Source organism: Phalangium opilio, unplaced genomic scaffold (assembly GCF_054372755.1).
Source record: "Phalangium opilio isolate 3A_F unplaced genomic scaffold, DU_Popi_V2 ptg000031l_1, whole genome shotgun sequence".
Taxonomy (NCBI): Eukaryota; Metazoa; Arthropoda; class Arachnida; order Opiliones; family Phalangiidae; genus Phalangium; species Phalangium opilio.
The window spans coordinates 4,371,470-4,386,626 of NW_028324158.1; positions in this window are offsets into that span (position 1 = coordinate 4,371,470).

A 15,157-nucleotide genomic window follows, 5' to 3' on the forward strand; every position below is an offset into this window, starting at 1 on the left:
TATGGTGAATTCAAAATGTTCGAGAAGCTTTCAACCAATTTCAAATGCAATTCAATACAAGTAAACTAACAATGCCTTTGACCAATTCGAAGTATAGATGTAATTTTTTAGGGCCCAATTAACAAATAGTTACTTGTTAATTTGAAAGTTTTTAGAAACGTAACTTCGCTGTAGTTTGTATGTTATTCAGTGATGGACCACCAAAAGTCCCTTAGCGAAAAACTGATTTTTTTTCTTAACAATACTGGAGGGTGAGGGTTCTTATCTAGACGGGCCTACCGGGCTCTATAAATATGTGTAGAATGACAGTAATTCAATTCCAGATATTATAAAGGCTGACAGTAATGCACCTAACATGAACCAAAATGTGCTTTTCAAGTCTATCATCGAGATGTACACCGCTTGGGAGGTCTGTTTGTTTTCCTCTCGTTTCGCCGTCACTTTCCGTAAAATCACTTCAAGCCATTTGTGCAACAACCCCGTATCCCTCAGGTCTAATATTCTGTAAGAAAGTTAAAATGTGATTTTAAGCAAAAGCCCTAATGAAGTTACGATGCTTCGTCTCAAAACTGTAAGGTCCTATATTTTTTCACATCAAGAGTAGACTAGCATTAATAATTTTTAACATTTATCCATTGCAACAAATGAAAAACTAATGAAATAAACACTAAATGCACACTGATAAGAGAATCTTCTTCCTTGTGCACATAGCAACACAACGCTTAGGTCAAGCCAGCGTAACATTTGTCGATTATTTTTTATGAGTGTCGGATTTTTAATGTACTTGCATTTTGTTAAATTGATTGGTGCACGTGAAATTTTTCCTGAAACCCAATCCATTGTACGTAGTCAGTAACGGTTCCTTCACTTTATAATACGCGTTCAGCAATCCCTTTTTTAGCATGAACAGATCAAAGCCTTCAGAGTAAACCAAATAGGCCATTTTTCCTTCAAGTAGCTTAGGCAAGTAGTCACCCTTTTGTGTCCCGATTATAGCTTTCTGAAATACTTCGCTGTATTCATTAACGATATTGTGTTCCTATAATATTTAGAAAAATAATGGTAGAGCTTGTGAAGTAACGTAATAAATTAGTGGACAATTACTAAGTTTCTCACTTTATTTGCCAAATATGAATAATAGTAAGAGCCTCTATTGGTTCCTATGTTCATTTGTTCCTTTGTAACGAGACTGGCGAGTTGAGCTAAAGTATTAATTTCGGCGTTGTTGGTGACACTAACTGTCGAAGTTAGTTCAGAACTGTACAATATCATTAAATACTTCGAACTCAAATACGCGAACGTCATAATTAATGCAACACGTGTCTTTGTACTTCCTGTTTCCAAATTGATATTGACGTCTGTATTAGAAAGAAATTCGAACAATTTTTCAGTATTTTAAGTTTACCTTTCTTTTTGATATTTTTCCCTAAAAAATTCACTGATTGACCTCAAATAAGTAGAAGGTAACAACTAAACAGACCTTACAGTAACAGAGACCATATTTCAACATCCCCCTTGTCGCAGACCAGCGTCCCCCATCTTTTATAATGTCAATGGCCCTTCGTGCGTATAGCTTGGATTATAGTGTGCTTTTAACAGGGAGGTAAGATGGAGTGGAAATGATGATGGGCGACCCACTGCACCGAAACTCTCCCAGTGGACTTCGCGCACGCCCCCACCCTTGTTAATTGTTGCCGTGTAGCGTTTTTCTTATTCGTTCTTAACGTTGGGTTGGGTGACTAAAACCAATGCGGTTTAGCATAACTTTAAACCAAGGAAAACTAGCTACAAAATTGGAATTAAATAATAGGTTGGTCCGGTTCGGTTGCCCATAGGCATAGCGTATAAATTAATCACGTGGTCAGTTGTGTCTAGGGGATTTTATAGTGAATAAAAACTACTGGTTTGAGAGTTACCAAGATTAATCATTTAATTATTCTTAACCATAAAATAATAAACCTAAGCTAATAATAATTCTACTGGTCATGACCTTAACTTTTAACCTAACAATAACTTAAAACTAACCTAACAATAACTTAAAACTAAATTAACAAGATTATGTTCTCCGACATTTAAATAATGAAATAATAATTAACATAATGGTATAGTAAAAATAATGAAATAGTAAATTAAAATAAATCATAACGATACGTGAGACGTAGAGTCCAGAGTACGAAAAACGGTGGCACGAGGCTCATAGCCTTTTAGAAGTCCATCTTACGATGAGTGCTCTTTTTGGCGGGAGCGGCACACGGGACGCGTGGTTCGGGTTAGCGCGAGGCACGTAGCCTTTTAGAAGTCCATCTTACGATGCGCGCTTCCTTAACAAGGAACGAAACGTCTTTTTGGCGGGAACGGTACGCGGGACGCGTGGTTCGGGTTAGCGCGAATGGTTTACGACTAACGGTTTTTAGAGGGCCCTCTTGGGGAACACTCTGGCGTCCGAGCTCCGAGGTTTTTGGTCGGCATACGGCAGCGGAATTGTAATGCGGTGTACGGCATCGGCATTAGAAATTAGCGTCCAGCATCGGCATTAGCGAGTAGCGTCCGGCAGAGTCTGTCCAGCATCGAGGGCAACTTCTGTGTATCCTTCGGCTGGAGGGTATTGGGCATAACCTCTGGCTTTAACGACCGAAATTAAAAGACTACGACCTATTGAAAGTCTTGGGCTTATATCGTTGGCCAAATCTTTTGTGGCTTGCTAGGGTATTTGTGACGTAGGTCGCCTGAGAGTATTGTCCTCTTTTCACCTCTTCGTCAGGTGTTCGTGGTTTCGCGAGCTTCTTCTTTGCTTTTCGTATTGATGGTTAAAAACCCATCTTCGCGCTTGTTACTATTTCTATATACATTGCTTTCGATATTTTAACTTTATACAATAGAATACACTTTACAAAAATACACTTGGCAACTCTCAATGTGGTGTTTAAGAATAATATTCTTTTCGGGGGATGCTATGAACCCAGTAGATAAACATGGGGGGGGGGGGTAACTTCACGGTTTTAATAATTTGAATGTAGCATCGCTTTTCTCCTGGCCTAAAGAAAGCTAGCTAAGGGAAGATGACCTTTTCGTTGTCAGCCAACGACCAGCGTTAAGGCCTTTACAAAAGGGTCAAAGGGGAATTTATTTTTGAGGCACTGTGAATAATCAGGGAAATAAATATTTTAAAGGGATAATGAACATATTTTAAAGGGATAGGGAAATGTTGGTTAATTAATATAAAAAGTCGTTACAACTCCCCCCAGACTGGCTTCGAACGTCCCCGTTCGAACTAATATCAAAACAAGAAAATGAGAACATCGGAAATAACAAAAATAAATTGGTGGGGAAGCAAATAAACTAAACGAGATCTCGATATGTACAGGGGCCCAATAAATAACAAAAAGGTAAAAAAAAAAAAGGTTGCGCAAAAGAAAAAAAAAGATATTACAAATTAACTGGGTGCTAGCATAAATTAATGAATTCTGACCCTTCCAGTTAGGGCATCCCTCGGTCGCAAAATTCGACCAGTGAAACTTTCTGATACCATGTTAGCGTCGTCTTGCTGACTTTCATGGGTGTTATCAGGGGAACTATCAAAACTATCAAAATCCTTATCTTGAAGAATTAATTCTGTCCTATCCGTAAAGGGTTTTAATTGTGAAATATGGTATGTTCCGAAGAGCAGTTTCTTCGTCTTCATATTTTCTAACCTATACGTTCTCGCGCTATGCTTCTGCGCTATTCTATAAGGACCTGCATAACGTTCTGCTAATTTGGCTACGAAATTATCTGCGGCGTGAGAAAGGTGGTGGGTTCGTTTGAGAACCAAATCTCCTTCTTCTAATTCAAAAGCTCTGTGCTTCTTATCATAGTTCGCTTTCTGACGAACTTGGGCCTTTTTAATGTTAGCGTACGCGCTTTCTAATGCCTTTTGAACCTTTGGAAGTAAGGTGAGGCCATAATTCTTCTCCGTTTCTGGATCCAAGTAATCATTTGGGTTCTTTGGAGTGATTAAACTACAGGCTGTGCGTAATTCGCGACCGAACATCAGTTCGGCCGGACTATAGCCGGTGGACTCGTTCACCGCACTTCGGATCGCCATTGCGTATTGTTGCAAATGCTCATCCCAGTCTTTGTGATTATCACTAACAAAGGAGGCGATCATTGTCCCAAGGACTTGATTAAACCTTTCGGTGGGGTTTTCTTGGGCATGATATAAAGACGTAAAACGTTGTCTAATTCCCAACTGTTGAAATACCCCACGGAATAGTTTTCCGCAAAACTGTTTACCATTATCACTGGTAACTGAGGATGGCAGTCCGAAGCGAGTAAATACGTCATTAACTAAATGATTAATTATCGGTTTGGTTGTAGCTGATCTAAGGGGAAATACTTCTACCCATTTTGTAAGGTAATCGGCCACTACGAGAATATATTTAAAACCGCGTTTGCTACGGCAGTAAGGACCTTTGAGGTCTATGGAGATGGCGGAAAATGGTTCCGATACATCGCTACATTTCATTAAGCCTGCCGGTAATTGGCGAGGGCTTTTATGCTTTTGACAAACAGAGCAGGACTTGCAATATTTGACGACATCGAGTGTAATGCCGTCCCAAGTGAACTGACTTTGTACGCGTTTAAGGGTTTTCCTGGAACCGAAATGTCCAGCGGACGGGAGGTCGTGGTTCATGTACAAAATTCGAGCCTTTAAGGCGTCGGGAACCAGAATTTTAAAGGAGTCCCACCCATGGGATGTTTTACCCGTATCCTTATACAATATGTTATTGCGAATCTCACATAACGGGGCTATCTTCTTTACCCAGTCTTCCAAGGATTTTTCCTTGGGTAATTGACCGTCGAGTAGATAAACAATAAGTGGGCCTAATTTTGGGTCACTATTTTGGGATTCAATAATTTCTTTATCCTCATAGAGGACTAGGCGCTTATCAGGATTAATACTAGATAAGGCCGTAATGTGGCCTGTCGGTGGCGGACTTGGTTCGACCGTGTCTTCCGGAATTCGGGAAAGAGCATCTGCTACCGAATTACTTTTGCCAGGGACGTGATGGATTTCGAAATCGAAAGTTTGTAAGTGGGCGTTCCATCGAGCGAATTTGCCCGTGGGGTCGGGTGCTTTGTGAAGCCATTTTAAAGCGCTATGGTCAGTGTATATGTCAAATTTAGTTCCCTCTACGTAAGGTCTAAAGGTGTCTACTCCGAACTTGACTGCTAGGCATTCTCGTTCGGTTGTGGAGTACTTTCTTTGAGTGGCATTTAAGGATTTACTAGCGTACTGTATTACGTGCTTTTTACCGTTAATGACCTGGGAAAGTACTGCGCCTAATCCTACATTGGACGCGTCTGTATGAATTATAAAAGGGTACCTATAATCCGGGGAACTAAGTATGGGTGCTGACGATAGGTGGTGTTTTAATGCGTTAAAAGCTGACTCTTGGGGCATATTCCAACTCCAAACAGTATCGTTTTTCAATAATGAATTGAGTGGGCTGGCTATTTTTGAGAAATCCTTTATAAAGCGTCTATAATAGGATGCCATTCCCAAAAACCTGCGAAGTTGCTTCAAGTTTTTGGGAGTGGGATAGTTGCCTATCGCATCAGTTTTCTCGCTGTCTACTTTGATGCCATCGTAATTAACTACGTGCCCTAGTACTCGGCATTCTTGCTTGCAAAATTGCGTTTTTGAGGCTTTTACTGTTAAGCCAGCATTGAGTAATCTCTCAAAAACCTTTCTTAGGGTAGCAATATGAGTGTCAAAATCAGACGACGCTATTATCAAGTCGTCTAAATAGGCGCAGACGCCGGAATTAAATAAGTCGCCAAATATGTTATTAACCATACGCTGGAACGTGGCAGGGGCATTGGTCAGTCCGAACATTAAAACCTTGGGCCTGAAAAGACCTCTGTGGGTGACAAATGCCGCAATGTCTCTATGACCGGCATGCAACGGGACCTGCCAATACCCACTGCGCATGTCCAGCGTGGTGATGTAACGTGGCTTGAGAATTGACTCCAATATGTCGTCAATTCGCGGTAAAGGGTAGGCGTCCTTACGCGTGACGGAATTAAGATGACGGTAATCTAAACATAACCGAGGGGCGCGAGGGGGTTTGCAAATTAAGACACTTGGCGCTGCCCAGGGGCTATCAGAAGGTTCGATTAGATCCTGAAGTAACATCTCATCTATTATTTCGTCTATTTTTGAGCGTTTGGCTGGGGAATACCGATAAGGGGCTGACGATATCGGTAAACTATTTCCTATATCTATGTAGTGTTCGACTTTATTAGTTTTTCCTGGCAGTAACGAAAATATAGATTTGTACTCATTAACTAAAGCGCCTAATGTTGCTTTCTTATCCTGGTCAAGAGGAGCTTCGTCCAACGCTTTCTTTATGCCATCTAGATCTATAATTACATCGACATTCTTTGAAGCTAAACTAAAAACACTACCTTTGCTGCCAAAAGCGGGGGCAAAGGGTAATTGTTCGTTATCATTTCCGGTATAACAAAAACTACTACGACCAAAGTCTACAGTCATGCCAACGTGGCTTAATAAGTCTCGCCCCAAAATACATTGGTACGAGAGGTCGGATACATAACAAGCTTCAAAATTCAGGTGTTTTCTTGGCAATGAAAAGGGGGCGGTTACTGTGCCGTGTGTAGCTAACAAAGTCGAATCAGGTTGATAAAGGGTGATGTTATGATTAGCCGTGGGGTACCCTTGTTTTTCTAATAGGGGTTTCAAATCTTTGTGTATTAATGTGTGTGTAGATCCAGAGTCAATTAGGGCTAAGCACGGTATTGTACCAATAAAAATATTTAAGAAATCTCTACCATCTGGTAAAAAGGGGGACTCTGGGGGTGAATGTACCGTGCTAGCTTCTTGGTTCTTTAAACCGGCGGCATGGGAGCGCCGGGGGGTACGTTTCCGACGTCGCTCATGTCGCCGCGCTGCCCGTTTCCCGAAATTGGCGCGGGATTTGAATCAGTACAATAGGGTCGCACGTGGCCAACCTTACCACACCCATAACAGGTGACGTTGGGATTATAATAGGGACCCGTTGAAGTATTAACTGTTTCTCTATGCGTTTCTCTATGTGTTTCCCTATTTCGAGGAGTTTCTTGACCTCCCCTGTTATTCGGACGACTCTGATAATTATTTTGTCCATTATTTCTAGGTCTATTATTATAAAAGTTATTGGATCGTCCAATGGAATTTGTCGACCTTGCATTAAAATCGTTTGCCCGACCAGGGGGATTAGAATGGCGGGATGGTTGATTAGGCCTTTGCCCTTGGGTGCTACTATTTTGGCTAACTGCCTCGGGTTGATCCCTACCCTCTCGTCTTACGATTCTTTCTACCCCCATTGCGTCATCTAACAATTCGCGGACAGTCTCATAGTGATCTTTTACAACTAGGTATTTTTGAATGGTGTCTTTTAAATTATGACGAATTACTCTGATCTTTTTCTCTTCAGAAAAGGGGTGGTTTAATTGATTAAATAGCTTTTGCATATTTTCTACAAAATCGCAGACACTTTCATTAGGTTTTTGTTTCCTATCGTATATTTTGCCTTTTGTAATCTCATCCTGACCTTTCCTTTCAAATTTGCTTTTTAATCCTGCCTCAAAGTCGGCGTAGGTAGCAAAAGGTTCAATTTCTACATAGAAATCGAAAGCAGGGCCGTGCAGCGAGGGGCATATGAACCTTTGCAAAAATATCTCGTCTGTCACATTATGGGAATATCTTAATTGTTTGGCCCTTTTTAAAAAATCTTTGGGACCTGAATCTGTTGGGTTCCCTGAATATGAAAGGGTTGGCATGGGAGCTGAGTATACGAAGGGTACAGCTTCTACGGATAATTGGTGAGAGCTAATTGAGGGATTAATAACTTGACCTTGGGTCAGGGGTAACGCAGGTTGCACAGGATTAATAATAGGTAGCGCACTATTGGTACTAAGTGGGGCGCTAGGGTGCGAAGCAATACTAGAGGTACCTGTTTGGGCGTTAGCGCTAGGCACCATTGGCAAGGGTGCGTTAACTACAGAAGAAACGCTGGGTGCATGTGGCAAGGGTACACTAACACTAGAAGAAGGAGGTAACACTGGCGGTTGGGGCGCGGTAATAACAGGAATTGTTAGCGGGGGAACAACGTTCGAATTTTGGGAAGCTAACAATTGGGTTACTAAGTCTCCTAGCCTCTTTTGTTCGGCGGCTTGCTGCGTTAATTGTGCCATAATGAGTGTTAACACGTCATTAGGCATACTCGTGGTGTTCGTAGCACCAGTCGAAGGCACCTGACTATTGGTGGGTATAATTACAGTAGACAATGGCGGATTTTGACTACCTGGAGGTGGGTTACTTCCGGTTGCTACCGCACTAGTATTTGGGGGATTAGCAACTGGAATTAACGGAGTATTTGGGGGATTAACCAAGGGAATTAACGGAGTATTCCTAGCTGGGGAAGTGCTTCGTGAAGGAGGGTTGCTATGGTTTACGAGAGGCATGTTTAAATTTCTATTTAAGTAACGATCGTTGCGTGATTGCCTACAATTAATGGAATCTAATAAATCAAATCTACTATAGGGGTTTTCCCTACTCATATAGTACTTTCAGTTATCAACGAATTATGGTATCAGAAATAGTTTGCAAACAAAGACTAACTAAAATTTTGGATACGAAGTTATCAAATTAAATAATATTAACTAAAATTTGGACGTCGTTTAAAGAATTAAATACTAACTAACCTTAAAAAAAATATTCTACTTCTAAAACCTGGAAAAACTACTGAATAACTCAACTAACAAACAAACTAATAATAAACAAAACAACCCTTAAGTTATATCAGTGGGTAACCAGGAAATATCGAGATTAATTAATTCTAAGGTAGATTCATACGTAATTTACTTTTTGCGTTCCTAAATTCTTCATTCTCTGTTTCAATAATACTAATCGAAAAGGATCCCGGACGGACCCCCAGTTTGTAGCGTTTTTTCTTATTCGTTCTTAACGTTGGGTTGGGTGACTAAAACCAATGCGGTTTAGCATAACTTTAAACCAAGGAAAACTAGCTACAAAATTGGAATTAAATAATAGGTTGGTCCGGTTCGGTTGCCCATAGGCATAGCGTATAAATTAATCACGTGGTCAGTTGTGTCTAGGGGATTTTATAGTGAATAAAAACTACTGGTTTGAGAGTTACCAAGATTAATCATTTAATTATTCTTAACCATAAAATAATAAACCTAAGCTAATAATAATTCTACTGGTCATGACCTTAACTTTTAACCTAACAATAACTTAAAACTAACCTAACAATAACTTAAAACTAAATTAACAAGATTATGTTCTCCGACATTTAAATAATGAAATAATAATTAACATAATGGTATAGTAAAAATAATGAAATAGTAAATTAAAATAAATCATAACGATACGTGAGACGTAGAGTCCAGAGTACGAAAAACGGTGGCACGAGGCTCATAGCCTTTTAGAAGTCCATCTTACGATGAGTGCTCTTTTTGGCGGGAGCGGCACACGGGACGCGTGGTTCGGGTTAGCGCGAGGCACGTAGCCTTTTAGAAGTCCATCTTACGATGCGCGCTTCCTTAACAAGGAACGAAACGTCTTTTTGGCGGGAACGGTACGCGGGACGCGTGGTTCGGGTTAGCGCGAATGGTTTACGACTAACGGTTTTTAGAGGGCCCTCTTGGGGAACACTCTGGCGTCCGAGCTCCGAGGTTTTTGGTCGGCATACGGCAGCGGAATTGTAATGCGGTGTACGGCATCGGCATTAGAAATTAGCGTCCAGCATCGGCATTAGCGAGTAGCGTCCGGCAGAGTCTGTCCAGCATCGAGGGCAACTTCTGTGTATCCTTCGGCTGGAGGGTATTGGGCATAACCTCTGGCTTTAACGACCGAAATTAAAAGACTACGACCTATTGAAAGTCTTGGGCTTATATCGTTGGCCAAATCTTTTGTGGCTTGCTAGGGTATTTGTGACGTAGGTCGCCTGAGAGTATTGTCCTCTTTTCACCTCTTCGTCAGGTGTTCGTGGTTTCGCGAGCTTCTTCTTTGCTTTTCGTATTGATGGTTAAAAACCCATCTTCGCGCTTGTTACTATTTCTATATACATTGCTTTCGATATTTTAACTTTATACAATAGAATACACTTTACAAAAATACACTTGGCAACTCTCAATGTGGTGTTTAAGAATAATATTCTTTTCGGGGGATGCTATGAACCCAGTAGATAAACATGGGGGGGGGGGGGTAACTTCACGGTTTTAATAATTTGAATGTAGCATCGCTTTTCTCCTGGCCTAAAGAAAGCTAGCTAAGGGAAGATGACCTTTTCGTTGTCAGCCAACGACCAGCGTTAAGGCCTTTACAAAAGGGTCAAAGGGGAATTTATTTTTGAGGCACTGTGAATAATCAGGGAAATAAATATTTTAAAGGGATAATGAACATATTTTAAAGGGATAGGGAAATGTTGGTTAATTAATATAAAAAGTCGTTACAGCCGCTTAGCGCCACTGTAATTGTATGAGAACTATTTTTAAGACAGAGGGGGCGTCCTTTACGGTTCCGTACTGTACGACCCTACATAAACGCTTATGATGCTGGGAGGAATTAATTTCCGTAGGTGGGGGTACAGAGGCTACGTTATAGGTATGGGGGTATCACTCCAATCCTCTCTCCTTCAAGCTTTTAATTGATACTAACAGAAGTATATAATTATCCTCGTTATTAATAAATACGCCAATTCCAAGCACCAGGGAAGAATCGAGCAGAAACGTTGCAACCCTTTTTCTTCTATTTATTGTTGCCGAATGTGCACCGCCGCCAAGAGGAAGGGAAGCTACTTTATTTTAATTGCTCCTTGGTTGAACTTAATTAACAACAACGGAATTTAGCAAGCAATGGTCTTTGTAATATCAGTATTTAACCTTAAAATTTTCAGGAATCACTTGTAGGCTTATAACTACCCTACCTAAATAAAGCCAGGTGCAGCCCTAGCGATAATTTACCCGCGCTAAAAAGGCGAAACCGATTTAACATAACAAAAATTCAAAACAACATTTATCGCTTCACGATCGTCCATCGAGGAAACGGCAAGGGGTGGTCGATGTAGGCATTAACGGTGACTTTCATCCTCCTTGCGTTCTTGCGTTCTTTGAACCAAAGCTACGGCGTGTCCATCGCATTGGCTATTCTCCTTGATTGCTTCGAAGTACTAGGGACTTCGGGAGGCTAAGTTGTCATCTCCCGAAAATTGGAAGTCCTCCGCTTAGGAGACGCTGATCGGCTCTTCAGCGTGCGGATCGTCGTCAGCCAGAATCGTCAGAATATAATGCCAGAATGCTTGTTCAACCACCTCTCAACGCGTTTTTGTGCACCGATCTTCTATTGCCGAAGTTGGTCACCAATCAAGTTGGTCAAAGTCTCTGACCCGTACCAGAAGACCGCACACCATTCGTCAACGCTTTCGCGCCAAACAACTTAATTGGTTGTTTCTTCGCGCCAAAAGTTGACGTCAATGCCCAGGGTGTTCAACCCTTGGGTCACGTAGTCCCTCGACCTTCGGTCGGCGCCAGATTACCTATCTCTTTGGCGACCTGGCTTTTACCATGCATGGGCTTACATTCTATACATCATTTTACGAAAATGGTAACCATGAAAGGCGTTTGACAATACCAATGCTTGCTAAATTGTTTGATATGTACATATAAGAAAAAATGAGAGAAGGCTCAGAAGGGCAAAGCTATTTATACAAGGGAAATTTGGGGACGAGCACAAAAGAGGACCAACCGAAAAGAAAGGGTGCGAACCTTTTTGGGCGCGATAAGCTGGCGCCTCTAAACTTTCTCGGACCCTCCGACGCCGAACCTCTTTACTCTAACCTTGACGACCCCTTAACACTGAGCTTCCCTTGTCTATAAAACGAATAGGACTTAAACATTGCTCAAATTCATAAAATGTTTCTAAACCATAATATTAAAAAATATAAACCATAATATTAAAAAAATATCGTTGCAACGTCAAGTCTTTCAACGCTTTTTTTAAATTGTCAGCCAAAGGATTTAAATTGTACGATCGGTGAGTTGCCGGGTTATGCGGAGTCTACGCATCATGAACATTGGAACTTACATTGACTTGAAAACAATCCCACGATGAATAAAAACAAACGCTTGATTTTGGCTTTATTCCATAGTAACAATTTCAGATTTAAAGCAATTAAAATTGGGTAAGATAGAAAAATTATCCAAGTCTAAAATTTTAAGTAATTAAAGTTACGGGATGAAGTAGGCAAGGAAATTTGCATGGTGGTTTTTTTTAAGATCTTACCAAGAGGTCAAACGGTTTAAGAAAAAAATAACCATCGATGTAAGCTGTCTTCCCCGATTTGACGTGAAATGTCGCTTTATCGCTGTAATAGGGATGTGAATAATCGATGACTCGAGATCTCTTTCCTGTTATAGTTAGTAAACCGAAACCCAAATCTATTTCCTACATGGACAAAATAGAACAATCATAACATTGGGAGAGGTTTTGCTAAGATACTGTTAAGAACATTTGATATATTGATAGTATTGGTTTCAGTAGTGGTAGCGATGTCCACACAGAACGATGGTAGTAATCGTTAACGAGGCGTTTAAGTAGATAGCAATTTTTGGTATTGAAAGATTGATTACAAAAATGCTCGAAATTAACTGTGCTCAGTTCCGCCTATGGATGGGTTGAGGTACTATCGAGTTCCTTTTAAAGGAAAAGTTCAGGGTACCTAACATTAGGCCTCAAATTAACGGCCTCGTTTAGAAGATATAGAAATGATTGATAAAAAAAATTATAATTTCCCTAATTACGATTAAAATCCAATTAATAGACCCAAAAATTTAATAGAGCAGCCGCGCCATTTTTTAAAGTCGCGTGATAAACTCGCACACACGACGTTATTGGCCAAATGGCTAGCGAATAGGAAAGTTAGATTTCTCTACTGCAGACGACGATATTTATTGATATATTCAAGGTTGACTTTCAGCATAGCCCACTCGATCACGCGCATCACGACGTAAGCTGCTCGTGCTATAGAAGCCCGTTCAATCGGCCAAAAAGGGCAACTTTTGGATTCTTGGCGAGAAATTCGAAGTCAGCGAAAATTAACATTAAGTTCTATGGGATGAGGTAGGTTTTTTGGCCAGATCCTCTGTCCTATTGATCGAAATGACCTGAAATTTTAATGAGACGTGTGTTTTGACGTGTTTTATTAATCTTAAAAGGATTCAAGCTTCTAGATTGGATAGCTTTTTTTAAAAAAAATTATTTTCATAGCCAAAATGATGGGTTCAGTGCTAAGACTGAATATATCTTCAGATCTACTGGTCCAAATGTCCTGAAATCTTAATGAGAGGTGTGATACAATCGTTTCTATTATATTAAAAAGGATTCAAGCTTTTAGAGTGGATAGTTATTTCAATAAAAATTAATTTCCAATGTCATAATTGTAAATTAAAAACTTAATGCACTATATCTTTGGATCTACTGGCCCAAATGTCTGGAAAATTTAATGAGAGGTGTGTTAAAATAATTTAACTTTCACTCCCTTTCCAAGAATAAACGTATTGCTTAAACATTACGTTAAAAATCTTAGAATTAAACAAAATTATAGGCCCTAAAGCCTAAAGCACACCTATTTTGGGGAAGTTCAGAAGAACCCCTGTTTTTCTGCCAAAAGCACTTTATTATGTAAACGCAATTTTAGTTCAAAAATGTATTTATTGGAAATATCACATATTTACAAAAACCAAAAATTAAGCATAGAAAAATCATGATTAAGAAACTAACTAAAAAGGGTTGGTGAAAAGTGTCATAATACCAGTTGCAGTTGGTAAAAAACAAAGATTTAGTCGAGAGATAATTTTAAATTATAATTAATTGTCAAAGAGGTCCAAGAAGAAAAAGCTTCCTCGCAGCGATCCTATGTTTGTTCAAAGACATTCTGAAGCATCTTGAGTGGTGCTTGATCTTAGATTTGAAGCTTTGTTTTAGCATTTGTCAACTTTTCTTATTTTGACGATATACTTTATATTTTAATCGATTAATCTTTTAAATGCCCCGCCCAACAAGTAAGGATAACAATTAAAAATCGCCAAGGGTTTTCGAGACATCTGCCCCTCTGCATGTTTACAAATCATAGAAAATTGGTTCAAGAGGTCTATGATTTATAATCTATTAATCCCCAAAAGGCAAGTTTTGGACAAGTAGAATGGGGCTGGTTTTTTATCGCGGAAAAAGGTTGTAAGTTCTTAATTTACAATTGTGACATGGGATATTAATTTTTTTTTAAAATATAATCGATTGTAACATACCTCTAAGTAAATTTTCGGGACATTTGGGCCATTAGATCCAAAGATATAGTGCATTAAGTACTTAGTTTAAAATTATGACATTGGAACTAAATTTTTATCAAAATAATTATCCACTATTAAAGCTTGAATCCTTTTTAATATAATACAATAGATTGTAACACACCTCTCATTAAAATTTCAGGACATTTGGACCAGTAGATCTGAAGATATATTCAGTCTTAGCACTGAACCCATCATTTTGGCTATGTAAATAATTTTTTTAAAAAAAACCTATCCACTCTAGAAGCTTGAATCCCTTTTAGAATAATAAAACACGTCAAAAGACACGTCTATTTAAAATTTCACGTCATTTCGATCAATAGGACAGAGGATCTGGCCAAAAAACCTACCTCCTCCCTTAGAACTTAATGTTAATTTTCGCTGACTTCGAATTTCCCGCCAAGAACCCAAAAGTTGCCCTTTTTGGCCGATTGAACGGGCTTCTATAGCACGAGCAGCTTACGTCGTGATGCGCGTGATCGAGTGGGCTATGATGAAAGTCAACCTTGAATATATCAATAAATATCGTCGTCTGCAGTAGAGAAATCTAACTTTCCTATTCGCTAGCCATTTGGCCAATAACGGCGTGTGTGCGAGTTTATCACGTGACTTTAAAAAATGGCGCGGCTGCTCTATTCAATTTTTGGGTCAATTAATTGGATTTTAATCGTAATTAGGGAAATTATAATTTTTTTTTCAATCATTTCGATATCTTCTAAACGAGGCCGTTAATTTAAGGTCTAATGTT